Below are 14,293 nucleotides of genomic sequence, written 5' to 3'. Positions count from 1 at the left end.
GAGGGGGAGGAGGGGGGAGGAGGCAGGCGCTGTTTCCACAGGGCGGGGGCTGCTCTGTCCTCCCCCCATGTCCTCAAGCCCTCACTGAGGGTGGAGTGGTGCTTCAGCTGTAGGGATGGAATGTCTGCCTCTAGGCGCCCTTCACCTGGCTCACACCTGCTCCCCCTCCAGTCCTCCCCCCAGGGCCCAGCATAGGGACACCCACCATTGGTCTGGCTGTTCCCGGCCTCTGGCGGAGCACCCTGGGTTTCAGAACCAGGAGGAGCACATTGTCATCACATTCACACCTTCACAGCAGGGCGTTCTGCTCCCGGGACAGCACACTCCCTCCCAGGTGCAGCAACCAGCAGCCAGGCAGCTGCTGCCTATTCAAAGTCCCTGGAAACTCCTTTTTTTTTTTTTTTTTTTTTGCTCATGAATGGAAAAGAAGTGTGAGGACATTTATGGGGTGACAGGCAGAGGTTCATGTGGTAAGTGACAGTGACACTGGACTCTTTATTGATATCACCAGCAGTTTTACACTTCTTTGGCCCTCTTTATGGTTAATCCCCATCTTACCTGACCAGGAATTAAACTGTCCCCGAAAGGCAGAGTAAGGGGCCTTGTACATAGTTCCTGCCTACGTCACAGAGAAAATAATTTTATTGGTGTTTGGTCAAAAAGAAATCTATTTTAAAGAGCTGAATAAATCTAGTTAATGACACATAGATTAGCCTGATTTTTCATGAAATTTACTAATTTATTTGCTTGCAATTAAAATTTGTCACTTTTTCAGAAAGTACTTCTTCAAATTAGTAAAGTCACATTGGGCTTCTGGAGGTCAGTCTAACTAAACTCCTTCTCTTTCCACACTAAGAAAGTAGCCTCTCAGCTGTGTCCACGTGCAGCGTGTGAAGGGAAATGATCTTTCTGTGGGTGACTGATGCAGAGATCCACAACAAGGGCATGGGGAACCCCTGCTTCCAGGTGGCAGTCACTCTCAGGCAGATGGCACCAGGGCACCATCTGAGGCTCAGCTTCCACACAAGGCCCCAGCAGGTCAGGGCCCTGTGGAGATCCTTGTGTTCCCATCTTTAACAACCCGCGTGTGTCCAGCTCTGGGGTGCAGAGCCACATCACTGGTAGAGCTTGTGTCTGGCCCAGGCGGCATTTGGGGGTCACTGTAGAAAAGAGCACCAATCAGAATTTCCCCAGGACTTGCCACCTACCTGGAGAGACCACTGCTGTCCCTGTGGTCACTTGCTGCACCTGCAGGCTGGACTGTGGGCTTCCTGGGGGGCATGCAGCTGGGGTCGCTGTGGGTGTAGCTGGCATGAGGCTTCCCTTCTGCAGAAGGCCCCGGGGAGTGCTGATGCTCTCCCCAGCCTGGGTGAGCTTGGCCGTCACCCACATGCTGCCTTGGGGCCAGGCTCAGCTTCTGTGGCTTGAGAAGGTGCAGAGCCGACTACCAGGTGGAAGAGGCTGCCTTTGCAGAATTCCAGTCGTCAGGGCGAAATTCCCACCTCCAGGGCACCGTGGAAACACCAAGCTCAGAGCTCCCTTAGCCTCTCTGACAGGAAGTCACCCGAATACACCAACAGAGCAAAGAGCGGGGACATGCGAGTTTGGGAAATCCAATCTGCTTTTGGTGGGGATCTTTTCTCTTTTACTCCTTCACATAAATCGAAATTTCGAATGTAATCTCGGTGACCTGGGCTCTTCGTGTCTGCTGGCTTCCCCTGGATGTGCGGTCTAACTCGCGTGTGCCTTCAGCATGTGTGTCTGCTCAGATGTGGGCTCTCAGGGAGGAGGTGGGCATGTTGGGAGTCTGTTTGAAATACATTTTCATTCCTCACTTGTAGGAATTCGCATCACTTTTTAGTTTTTTCTACATGAACATAAGACTCTACTCATTGCCCCATATTCTGAATATTCTGCTTTGTTAGAAAGGACTGTAATTTCTTAAACCCGCATCGCCCCATTTTCCAAGCCAGCTGCATGACGGCAGCTCTTTCCACGTCACATCTGGGAAATATTTCTGCTGGAGACTCTCCCTCCTCCAGACCCGGTCATGTGCCTTGTTCTTACTGAAGGTTCCTTTCTTCCCTTTCATCACCAGATTGGTATTTTAAATTGTCATAGAGAATGCTAGCAGATTAAAACACAAAATAAAATTCATTTTAAGGTTCAGACCACTTGGTGGTTTCCTTCCTTCATGTCCTTTTCTCTGTGCTGTGTCACGATGTCATTATTTTCTGGCCCAGCAGTTGGCTGAGCCCTGATCACAGACAGGACGTTGAATATGCACATCAGCAACAAAACACGGATGGGTGTCCACCCTCGGTCCCACCCTGTGGTGACCCTGAGTGTGACCCTCCCAGTGGTGCCCGGTTCCACAGAGCTGGGAAAGCCCTTGCACACTTAGGTCTAGATCTACAGGAGGTTGCAAGCTAAGAAAACAAACCTCAGAAGGTGGCTCACGCTTGCTTCCATGTCTGACCTGTGGGTCAGGCGGCTGCTCTGGTAGGAACCACAGGGAGTGGCAAGTTGGTCAAGATACTGGCTGGGAGGACAGGTGAGTGGCCACTCACCTGTGCTGGGCCCTAGGTTATGCAGAGCGCTGCTCCCACCATCCCAGATTACCCCGGGACCTTGCCATCTTCCTATCCTCTTGCCTTTCTCTCTTGAACGTAGTTTTTATTTTCTAATTATGGGCATGTTGGTGGGCTGGGCAGACCCCAGCCCAGGAGGCTCAGCGGCTCCCTCTCAGTTTTTATTTTCTAATTATGGATTTAGAAGGGTCTGTTCCTTCTGTTTGTGGCAGCTTTGAGAGCTAGTGCATATATACAGAAGGCTTTGGGGTTTGCCAAGTAGACAAGAAAAAAGAAAATACAACTCCAGTTTAATCCTACCTCTCAATATTACTGAGAGAGTTTTTCGGGTCTCTGTCTCTCTTTCTGTTGTCTTTAAAAATAATACAGTAGTCCCATTTTTAAGCAGTTTTTAGAAGTAGGAGCATTGTGAATATTTTCTTAAGTAAATATTGTATGGTATTCAGTCGTCTAGCAGTCTCAGGTTGCATTCCCTTACTATTACTCTTACTATTCTGATACGACAACAAACGTGCCCACATTACATCTTTGGGCCCGTGTACATTTGGTTCCTTGGGGTAAATCCTAAAGCTTCCTCTTGGTGGACGTATTGAAAGCTGGAGGCTTTCCAGATGCAGGTCCCTGCCTTTCCCAGCAGGGCGGAGCACCAGGCTTCCTCCCTCTGGGGAGGACCATCGCTCCAACATCACTCACTGTTGAGTGCAGAACTTCCTCTGGTCAGACCTCTTCCTAGCAGTGAATGTTTCTCCCTCTGAAGGTGAAAGTCGTGACTCCAGTCACTGCTTCCTGGGTGCTGTGTCACCACATCAAATGCGCTGTCTGTGGAATTGTCTGGCCCGTCCCATCTCAACAGTCACTTTTTTCCTAACAGCCTCACTTTCTGGGTCCGGCTCTGCCCTCTCTGGCCTGGCTTCTTACCCTGTGGCCTGCACTGTAGCTTTGTTTGCCTAGAACTTTCTTGACCATCTCAGAACGTCTGATCTTTGGCTGTTCTGTTTCTGCAGTTTCTGGTCCTGGAGACACAGGACTGACCATGGGTACTTACAACAAACGGGAGGAGCCCAGCTGGCCAGTGCAGCTGGCTGCGTACAGTCTGTGCGGCCCCTGCTCCCAGCCAGTCCTCCCCCGGGGCCCTGTCTGTTTCTGCTTCCCGACAGGCTCAGCGTCTGGCCACACCTGGCTGTGGGGTCACGTGAGAGGAGGTCTCAGGAGGTCGATGCTCCAGAATTGGAGCCTGACGGTCTGCACCTTGGCTCCTCTTTCCTTCTGCTCCGAGACCTCAGCTCTCGGAGACTCTCCAGCTCGGTGGCTGGTGCTTGACTGCACTTCCTTTCCCAGACATGGACAGCCCTCTGTCTGCGCAGGGCAACGTGCTCCCACCTTTGATTCTGTGTTTTCCTGGGTTGGGTGAGCCGGGGCATGTTGGTGGGCTGGGCAGACCCCAGCCCAGGAGGCTCAGCGGCTCCCTCTCAGACTTTCAGGGCCACCTGTCCTTCCTGCCCGGCGGTTCTCTAAGCTCGGTTTAACTTCCTCTGCTTCACCAAGTCAATTGCACTTCTGCTTTTCTTCTTCTAAAGGCTGGTTTAAAAAGTCTCCTCCACTGCCGTCTCCTCTCCAACCCTCTTTGCCCTGGTGGGTTAAGAATGGTCTACAACATTCATTTCTTGGAGTTTTAAAAGAGCATCAAGAAAAAAGAGTGAATCCACAGGCTCTGCATTCCTTCTTGATATGTTACCTGCTTATTACGGAAACAGCGGAGCAAGGTGAAATTTAAGACTTATTTTGTAATCGAAACTAAGTGTGTGTTTTCTGACTCAGTGTTTTCTGAGGCCTCGGAGTTCCTGGCCCCGGACATGGTGACTCATCAGGGTGTCGTTTCCAGTTAGCTTCGGGGTTCGCCTGTCTCACTGAGTGTGCGCACCTGGGTTCTGCCGTACCGGCCTGGCCCTGCTTCTTCTTGGCGTTTGTTGGGAGTGCCTCAGCCCAGTCCGATGTTTAGCTTGTCTGAATAAGTTTGTTGGGGTGTCCCTTTCGTTCTTGACAGATCCGGGGTTTGCTTTGAAACCGCCATGAAATCTTGCCTGTCAAGTAGTCGAGTTACACCCGTTTACACTCTTGGCTTAAGCAGGGTTCATCCCTCGTGGCCGAGGTGTGTTCCCTGCTGTGGGGGGCCCCATGTCCATTGGCCACACGTCCATGGTGAGCCCGTGGTGGGCTCTATGCTGGGCTGCCGTGTGCTATGCCAGGACAACATGGGAGCCCGGGAGTCTCTTTGGCATGCTGATGTGTACCCTGAGGTCCCTGCTGTGTAGCTGAATCAGGAGACCCCTCCACTTTCAGCTTCCGGAGGCGGCTCTGAGCTGACTTCTAGCTGTGCTGATTCTCACCCGCCAACAGAGGAAGGTTCCTATCTGCTGCTTTGGGTCTTGGGTAGTAGCAGCCATTCTCTTAAGGAAGGTGGTTTCTCCTAGGGTTTTGATTTGCATTTCCCTGAAGGCTGGTGAGGTCAAGCCCCCTTTTTTTCTTATTTACCTGATGGCCATTTATTTGTATGTCTTCTTTTAAGCAATGTCTGTTCAGGTCTCGGCCAACATGTTTTAATGGGGTTAACTGTTTTCCTGCTATTAAGTTGTTTGAGTTCTTTATATATTTGGGGTGTTAACTCCTTTCCAGATGTAAGTTTGCAAACATTTCCTCCTGTTCTGTAGGTTGTCTCTTTACTGTGCTGTTTGTTTCATTGCTGTACAGTCGAGTTTCAGATTTATATATTCCCACTGGTCCATTTTTTTATTTTGTTGCTTTTGCATAATTCACTTGGAGTTTTGCTTTTTGCTTTTTGATGATTTGAGAGGCTCCTTTATGTTTAGTGCTTATCTGGAGACCATGACTGCTCAGGAGTGACAGTTTCACTGTAGCTTTCTTTTGCTTCATGTTTGATGTCTTAGAGAATATTTTTCATTCACTGAAATCTTGATTCTTATCTATCATGTCTTCTCATAGTTGTTTTTCATGTCATTTATAATGATTTGAGGTATCACGTTTTCCTGGGTGGAGATGCTGTTTCTGTGTGGGTTTGAAGAGGGTGTCTTGTGAGTTTCTCAGTTTGAGAGCATCTTCCTCTGCAGGCAGAGATGAATGCTGTTTCTTTGGCAGTGGTTATTTTGAGGTTGATGTTCCTCTGCGTCTGTTTCTGGAAGGCTCCATCTACAGCTGGCTTTCTTCTGAACTTACCCACCAAGGCTCCCCGGGGCTGTCTCCCTCCCCATGCTCACTCCTCCACAGGTGCCAGTAAGACAGTTCTCTGGTCTCTTGCACTTGTGTCCGTCTTCCGAGCACAGGTACTGGCTATCTTTGCTCTGAACTGTCTTTAAAGGTATTTATAAACCAGCATCTTTAAAGAAGAAGTGATCCCTGCTTCTGTACTTCAGGGCACAGTGGCTGACACTTGGAAGACCGGGTCCCTGTGCCCTTGAGTAGACAGGTTCACTCCCCTGGGTAGGAGCTCCTCTCCTGTGGGCCACCCAGGACACTGCAAGTACCTGGCTCTCTGGCTCTCTTTGTGCCTCGCTGTGGGACTGTGGTGTGACTAGTCACCCCAGCTTGTCCACAAACATGGATTCTCTGAGCTGTGAAGTCCTTTGCCCTGACACAGGAGTCTCATTTACCCTTAGTGTCCCTGTCATCATCCCGAGAGCAGGGCCCTGTCCTGGGCTCTCCACAGTTCTTGGGGACACAGTAGCCTTGTGTCCCCAGACTTGGTTCTTGGAGCCAGTTCCCAGAGGTGTTCTGACCATCTCCCCCTCAGAATGGGGCTTTCCCACTCCCCCCAATATTTAGTTTATTCTTCATAAAAACTTTTGTATTATGGATATTTGCAAATGAACACAAAAGCTGAGAGATGAAGAACTGCCCACAGCATCTGTGATCAATGCGTGGCTGACCTCAGATCACCCTGAAGGAAGCCGTGCTGTCGCGGGACATGAGGACCAGTGTTGACCCTCCCGCTGGCCTGCCTCCAGGATGCAGAGCCCTCCCCTCTCTGGAGAGGCCTTCCTGCTCCTCACCTCTAGGCCGCCGTCCACTCCTCTTAACTGCATCCTCAGCAGATGCGGCTGGAGCACACTTTACGAATCTGGCCCTGTTGGTTCGGGATTAAAATCGGAAGTGTTGTGTCTCCTATTTCTATGGCCTGAATTGTGCCACCCTAATTCATATGTGGGACTTCTAGCCCCAGGGGCTGCGTGTGGAGCTAGGGAGGCCCAGGGGCCTGCTGCCCTCCCTCCAGCACGGGGCAGGATGGCAGATGTCTGCAGACCAAGAGGAGAGGCTTCAGAAAGCTACCCGCCGGCACCCCACTCTGGGAATCAGCAAGGAGCCACCTCCTGGTGTGGACCACCCAGTCTCTGGTGTTTCCTCATGGTGGCCCAGACAGAAGGGGACTCCTAAGGCGTCTAGTAAGGACTTACCTGCTCTTCCTGTTGGTGCGTAAGGACACGGGAGGTGCTTGCCGGAGGCTGGTTTGGCCATCTGTTACTGTCTCTGAGTCCACACAGTACATTGGCAGGTATCCCCAGAAGAACAAGAGTACCTCCCGTCAGGGACAGGGTCCCCACCAAGTTTAACTCAAGACGATGAAGAAGGGCTCCAGTGCAGGACTGATTCCATCTCTCTGTAGCGGAGGTCTTTCCTTCCTTCGTTGTTCAGTGGTTCATTAGCAGACGGTGAAGTCCCTGTTCTTGGGTGGCTTGGGACACTGACACCTGCCTTTCCATACCTGGTAGCTCAAGTTCTCATTTATTCCAGGGAAGTGGGCCTCCACTCTGCCCAGGACCCGCCCCCCTAAGTCATGCAGGGGCTAAGAGGGGTTCCTTGAGTCAGACCACCTAGGTCAAAGCATACTTTGTAAGTCACTTAATACTTCTAAAACTTCATTTTTCATCCTTTGGTTAGGGATAAAAATAGTTGTTAGGATTAGATAAGGAGATGCATACAGACCCCCTGACATGTGGTAAGTGCTCAGCTACCACATGGATGTTTAAAATGCTGTGTATGAAATGTTCCCCTAAAAATGCCCAAATTTCAATAATTTTCTCTTAGAAGTCATGTAGAAGTAGGTATCACTGTACATGTTACCCCAAAATGTGCTCCTGACTTCTTTTTTTTATAAGAAATATAACATAAAAATCACCTAGAACAGTCCTTGGTCCATAGTAAACTTCAATAGATATTTGTTGGATAGGTGAATATAAATTATGTAATAAGAGTATATAATTGATATTTATCTCCCTCCAGGAGTCAGGGCGGGGGGCCTTGAATCTTCTGTGGTCATTTAGGCTGCAGTGTGCGCCTCTGGTCATGGCTTTGCTGGCCTGAGTGGCGAGGCTCACCTGGAGCTCTGTCCTCCGGGCTCACCGGCCCTCCCACATGCAGGGCTGCCTGCTGATCACGCGCGGGCATCTTCCTCCTGATGACAGATGCGTGGGTTCCCCGATAGCTCTCCACTGTCAGCTGGAAGTCAAAGGCTCAGCTTAGCTCTCACACTGTCAGGAGTGAGTTTACACCCCACGGGGCAGGCTCAGACCCACAGGGTGCCCCACTGAGATACCAGCTGCAGGCCAAGGGACCACCCGGCTCCTGACCAACTGCCTGTGCACCTGGGCTCCCTCGGCTCCCGCCCGGGGCCTGGGAATGTGCTAGAACAACCTGCCTAATGCAGGAAACCCTGCCATGCACTGTCTCTTTGTAGAGGACCAACTGGGACACAGCCAGAGGAAGGGGGTGCACAGGAGGGTGGGGGGACACTGGCACTCAGTGGTCCTCCACACACTCAGCTCCATGCACCGGGGGCTCTGCTGGCACCCTCCGGGTCTACGAGAATTCCTGAGGGTATGGGCCAGGGCTGGCTCTCCCTCCTCAGAGCTCTGGTCTTTCTAGTCACCCATTACCATGACCTTAGGTGTGGTTGTACAGATGACAAAGGGACAGCTCTACCCCTCAGGAATTCCAAGGCATGGGGAGCTCTGTGCTAGGAACCAGGGGCCAAGGTCCAGGGTGTCTTCATGGCTGCACACCCAGCGTGGCCTCCTGGCCTAGACGGCCCCTGCTTCCCGTGGCCACCTGTGCCTACGCCTGCAGCTGGCTGCTGCTGTGCCCTCACTCACAGCACCCTGACTGGGTGTCGGAACACTTAAACGGAGCACCTTAAATCGCCAGCCGAGGGAACACGGGAGACTGGAAGACACAGCACCGCCAAGGGCTAGGAGCCTCGTCACTGACACGGCGCCAGTGTGAGTCACGCATCGGTGGCATTGGTGTGCCCACCTGTGACAGAACCCCGGCCGCCCCCACTCCCTGGTGAGTGGCTCCGTGGGATGCGGCCATTCTGCTGTCCCCTGCCCACGCTCCATGGCTCCCTGTGTCCGAGGGGAAGTGCGTCCCTAGTCATGGTTTCCACAGAACTGGGCTGTTTGTCTCTGCACTTGTGAACGATTATTTCCTGGGCCGTCAGATCCCTTCATCTTCCTTCTTCCATGGCCAGCTGTTAACAACAGCCACAAACAAGCATCAAACAGAGCAGAAGGAGCAAGCCCAGGGTCCATCCACGGCCCAAGGAGGGGGCCTTCCTCCAGCTGACCAGCACTCTGTCCTCTGCAGACCCGAGTTAGATTTCTCTTTTGGATGCAGAAGGCAAGAGCAATGCTTGTACATACAAAATGAGACAGTCCAGACGCTGGAGAAACCACAGGATATGTCCACATGTACATTTCAACACTTTCAAAGAAAGGAGTGTTTCAGGAAGTCACAACACTACATTTGGCACCTTGGTCAAGTGTCAGACGGCTGTTGGTATACGGGTCTGTCTCTGTGCCTTCTGTTCTGTTCTGCTGGTCTTCACGTCTGGTTGAACGCCAGTTCCACGCTGTTTTGTTACTCCGGCTGCTTGACTGTTTGGGGTCTCTTATTCTCCCACATGAATTTCAGGGCTGTTTTTTCAGTTGTGTGCACATCTTTGGTACCTTGATGGGTTGCACTGAATCTGTGCGTTGCTCTTGGTAGTGTGACCAGTTTGTGGTGGAGGAGTAAGTTTACCTGACGTGAGGGTCAGGGTAGGCGGCTTCCTTATTGTGTTAAGGTGCTAGACAACAACAATAACACACACACACACACACACACACACACTGCTCCTGCGGTTGTCCCCACTCCCCCTCCCTGGGCCTCCCGTCTCAGTGACAGTGCCTCGCACTCTCCAGCTGGGAGTCCAGAGGCCCCAGGGCTCTTTGCCGACAGCACAGGTCGGGAGAACCCACAGGGGCATGAGGTCCTCACACTATGTCCACTTGGGCAGCACCGTGATGGTCACGTCCAGGAGCCGGCCGTGTGCTCTTCCTAGAAACCCCATTTTTTTAATTTTGGAATTTGGGGTCTTTGAGGCACACACATAACGCTTAGACACTGATTTCCAACACTTGAGACAAGCAGAGCCCAATACCAGATGTCCCCTCTGGAGCCCACTGCTCTGTCTGATGCTGGCCACGGCCCCTGCTGTCTGTGTGGGAGGGCTGCCTGGTTTCTGCGTTGAGTCCCTGTCACCTCCCAAGCTCTGAATGAAGCTTCAGTGAGGCCCCTGCCACTCCCTCCGTGGAACGTCTGATGGGCACGTCTCTGGACTCCCCCGACACCTAGCACTTTCCTGCCCCCACTCCCGGCTGGTCATGAGGGTCCATTCATAAATGAGCCTGAGGTTCCTGCAGCCACCAAGTTTCCCCTGACCTTCTCTCCCACACGCTGGCCCGCACACACTTCCACTTTTACTAACACTCATGTCTCTTGCCCAAAGTGACCTTTACTTGCCCCCAGAGCGGGGTTCCTCTGACTCCTCTGGGCTCACTCACCTCCACCCATGATGTTTTCCACTCCACTTCGTTGGCTGTCTTCTCAGAACCCGAGTGGAGGATTCACGTGGCCAGCTGGAAGTTCACGGGTGACCCCAAAGAGCTGTGAGATATTAAGACAATGATGGGTCCTGGAAAGGGGAGCAGGGGGCCTCTCGCTGGCGCCCGCCCCCGATCCATGAGAGTCGGGCAGCTCCCTGCTAGCGGGATGGTGCCACTGCAGCAAAGGCTGTTTTCCCAGAGGGCTCCCTGGTGCCTTCCACCAGCACCATGCAGCCTGCTGGCTGGGGCATGGGTGCCCAGCCTGCACCAGGGGCTGCCAGCCAGCCAGCGCTGCCCACTGCAGGCGTGTGAGGAGGATGGCCCTGCCTGAGAACCGCGGAAGCCCGTCTGGTGCATCCCGACAGGTTCAGTTCTGAGCGGCGGGAGGCCTGCTGCAGTGGGTGAGGAATCTTGGGCTGTAAATGCTCCTCGTCTTGATTCAAGATTAAGCAAAAGGAACTGTGCTGTGTGAGGTGTCTTCCTTGTACAATCCCTCTGCCCTGTTCTGGGGAAGCCGCGGCTCAGCACCAGCGTGGTTGGCTTGGCCCGTCCATGTGGGACAAAGGCAAACCGACCTTCCTTAGTGTCTGTCCTTTTGGGGGAGTAAGGGTACAAGTGAAGTGACGGTACTGTCTTGGCCTACAAAGGGAAGGAATGCCAAAGCCGCCCAGCGCCGTCGGCTGACCTCTGACCGTGGTCCTCAGAGGGCACAGTTCCGGGACGTTGAGGACAAGTGGCTCTCCCTCAGGTGTGCAGCCCCATGCGAGGCCCCAGCTGGGCCAGATGCTCTTCTGCAGCAGCCCCTCAGTTCCCAGAGGCTCCCCTGAAAAGCCCCCTTTAGGGTGCTCCTGCCATTCACTCCCTTTCTTAGCCAGGAGCAGAGGCCTGCTGTCCCCGCAGCGTGCAGTGGGGCGGAGGGGACCGCTGTCTCCCCTCTGGGGCTCTCTTCTCCAGCCATCGCAGCCTGGAGCCCCATCAGTCCCAGCTGAACGAGGGGGTCAGGGAGATCAAGGTCAGTCAGCTCCCTGCTTCATCTCAGGCCTCTGCTGGTCTCAGGCTGCACTCCTCCCCCGTGGTCACCCTGTCACTCCTGTCCCATCCCTTGACCCCTGCTCAGAGCTCTGGTGTCCTGGATGCCCCAGCATCCACCCTGGCCAGCAAGTGGTAGAAAAGGGAGACCTACCCACCCAAGCTGGCTTCTCTTGTGGGGACTGAAAACTGCTCTTTCTGCCACCCACAGACACGTCTCTCTAAAGGGCTCGCGGGTTAGGCACACTCTCTTATTGCCCTCCTCGGTGCGTCATGTTTATTAGAAAACTTTGATGCCTTGGAGCCGTGTGACTATTTGATGGCCAGTGTCCCAGACTCCTGCAGGCTTTGGCTGGGAGTGGCCTTTGGGAGGAGGATGGCTGGCTCTGCCAGCACCTTCCTGGGTCAGCGCTGTCCTTAACCCACTTACAGATGTCCAGCTGATGTGGTACTTTATTTTTTATTTATTTTTTTTTTAAGAGAGAGAGAGAATTTTTAAATATTTATTTTATATTTTTTAGTTTTCTGTGGACACAACATCTTTATTTTTATGTGGTGCTGAGGATCAAACCCAGCGCCCCGCGCATGCCAGGCAAGCGCGTTACCGCTTGAGCCACATCCCCAGCCCTGATGTGGTCTTTAAAAAGTGCCTTAATCAATCTTCTTGATCAGTCCATCGGCCTTCACTGGATGTTCAAAGCCATGGTTATCAACGAACTTGACTCCAGATGCAGGTACAGGGGCAGTTTGTGTTGTTTTTAAGAGAAACCTTGGAATGAGACTTGGGTGGGTTCTGTTTTTTCCTGTTTTGTTCATTAACATGTCAACCACCAAGAAAAGTGTCTGGGCCATAAACAGCACTGAATAATCATTTGCAGAATGAATGAAAAAGATCCAGGCATTAAAAAAAAATAACAAAGCAAAACCAGAGCAGAACAACTTGCTCTGTGGCGCACAAGCCTCCCCTCCCCAGCAGGTTCATTCTCTGCACGCCAAGCCCACGTCTTGGTTGCTTTTCTTCCGAATGAAGGTCCTGTGCTTCCCTCTACCCGGGCCCCTGTGCTTGTGCGATGTCTGTGTGGTTTATTCTCCTTGCTTTGGCCTTTTGGTTTGTATGGCTCCAACCTGTCACTGCTTCCTTTATCCCTCGGGTAACCGACAGAAGCCTGCATGAAACCTCTCCTAACCGGGGTCCACAGAGACCCTAGACATTGGCCCCAGAGAGACTCTTCCTGGCACAACGAGGACGACTTTCCTGCTGGTGGGTCCTTGGCACCCGAGAAGGCCCTGGGCCTCTTCCTAGGGCTCTCCTCCTCTGCAGGACGGCCACCAGCCCTCCTCACGTCTCCCTCACAGTAGCTAACCTGTTTGGGGCAGGATTTCTACATTTTGCCTGAATTCCTTCAGAGTCCTCGGTCCGTGCACGTCTGCCTGTGTCCAGCTCTCCAGTGGCTTTCCACAGGCCTGTGCACACCTGAGCTGGCCCCGCTCTCTCCAGGAGCTCTGGGGTGGGACGCCCTCAATCTCGAGCATCAAAGCTGAAAACCGAGTCCCTCCACAGCCTGTGGGTCTCAGGCCGCAGGGACAAGCAGCGGGGCTGCCCCATGGTGCTTTAGCCCACGTCGGTGCCCTGAGCACACGGGTCTTGGCCTCACACCTCCAGCGGAGGTGGCTCGGTTGGGCTCGATGCTTTACTGAGCTCTTTGCCTGGTGGAACAGGAGCCACCTCACTTACAGAAAGAGAAGCTGCAGGGCCTGCGTGTGCCAATAAGGAAAAGAAGACAGAGCCTTACCTGCCCCCAGCCCGTCTTTGAAGGCACAGGTACATATGGAAAGTAAGGTCGAATCTACCGTGATTTTAAACTTTCTACAACGAGATCTTATTATTAGGACAATGATTACAAGATCATCACTATACAATCAATGAAAGTACTTGTTTTCCTATTTACTAGTTTAGCTTTCATGGAGGCTTTTTCTGGATATTCATACTTAGGTTAAATATGAATATGTATTTTTTAGGACTTACTAACTTTTTCAACTTCAAAACATGTATTTTGGGTAATTAATGATTCCACTGAAAAGTGAGTGTGACGGGGTCTGGGCTTTGCAGACCTCACTGGAATTCCAAATGTAGTTGTCACGATCTCTGCTACACAGTTGGCCACATGACTTCCTGTCCCAGATGCTGACTGTTCTCCCTCCAGGTCCAAATATCGAACATCTCCTTGGCCTTCCTCACTGTTTTTGATCCATGTTTGTTTTAGGAAAGGTGCTATCCATTAAAAGACCTGCCCGGGCCAGTTCCACAGTCCATCTGTCCTAATTCTTGGCCTTCAGTGAACTAAAAATGTGAACTTAAAAAGGGTTTTTATCACAGCATTACTTTTAGGTACCAAATCTATCCCCCATGGTGTGGGGCCATGTCCAGCTACTTCTGGGAGAGGTCCCCTGGGGGCAGTGGGACCAGCTCACCCGGGCAGGCGTCTCCGACTGCTTCACTGTAATGCAGGGACATTCCCACCGCACAGGGCTTCCGCAGATGGAGGCAGGCGAGGCAGGTAGACTCTCAAGGGCAGAGCCTGGCTCTGTTCCTGGCATCAAGAGTCCTCAGCCATCCAGGGGCTGACTGCCTGCATCTGGAGGAGGGCGGGCCAGGTGAGGTGCAGGCCACTCTGCAGCAGGGGGCTGTGATCCTGTCACCAATGCCTCTTCTCCATCTGCCGGTCCCTGCCTTTACCC

At 52.5% G+C, this 14,293-nt stretch overlaps 1 protein-coding gene and 2 long non-coding RNA genes across 11 annotated transcripts in view; 1 reads left to right on the top strand and 2 right to left on the bottom strand.

The window, feature by feature from the left end:
- The window catches only part of LOC125619326, a 15,474-nt gene extending 3,653 nt beyond the window's left edge, over positions 1-11,821 (bottom strand). The window contains exons 1-3 of the long non-coding RNA XR_007350808.1: positions 11,709-11,821; positions 10,484-10,586; positions 7,979-8,099 (exon numbers count right to left, since the gene is read on the bottom strand). This is a non-coding gene — a long non-coding RNA (uncharacterized LOC125619326). The remainder of the gene's footprint in view (positions 1-7,978; positions 8,100-10,483; positions 10,587-11,708) is intronic.
- Positions 1-14,293, top strand: part of Tnip3 (TNFAIP3 interacting protein 3) — a 72,704-nt gene that overhangs the window by 19,708 nt on the left and 38,703 nt on the right. The window lies entirely within an intron of this gene.
- On the bottom strand, positions 719-7,032 carry LOC107136730. Its single transcript, XR_001502746.2, has 2 exons — positions 3,637-7,032; positions 719-1,160 (listed from the first exon to the last, which is right to left on the bottom strand). It is a non-coding gene; the product is annotated as an uncharacterized LOC107136730 (long non-coding RNA).

Source organism: Marmota marmota, unplaced genomic scaffold, assembly GCF_001458135.2.
Source record: "Marmota marmota marmota unplaced genomic scaffold, marMar, whole genome shotgun sequence".
NCBI classification, from domain to species: domain Eukaryota; kingdom Metazoa; phylum Chordata; class Mammalia; order Rodentia; family Sciuridae; genus Marmota; species Marmota marmota.
Note: the sequence above shows the minus strand (reverse complement) of the source record. Positions and strands in the feature narration are given on the sequence as shown.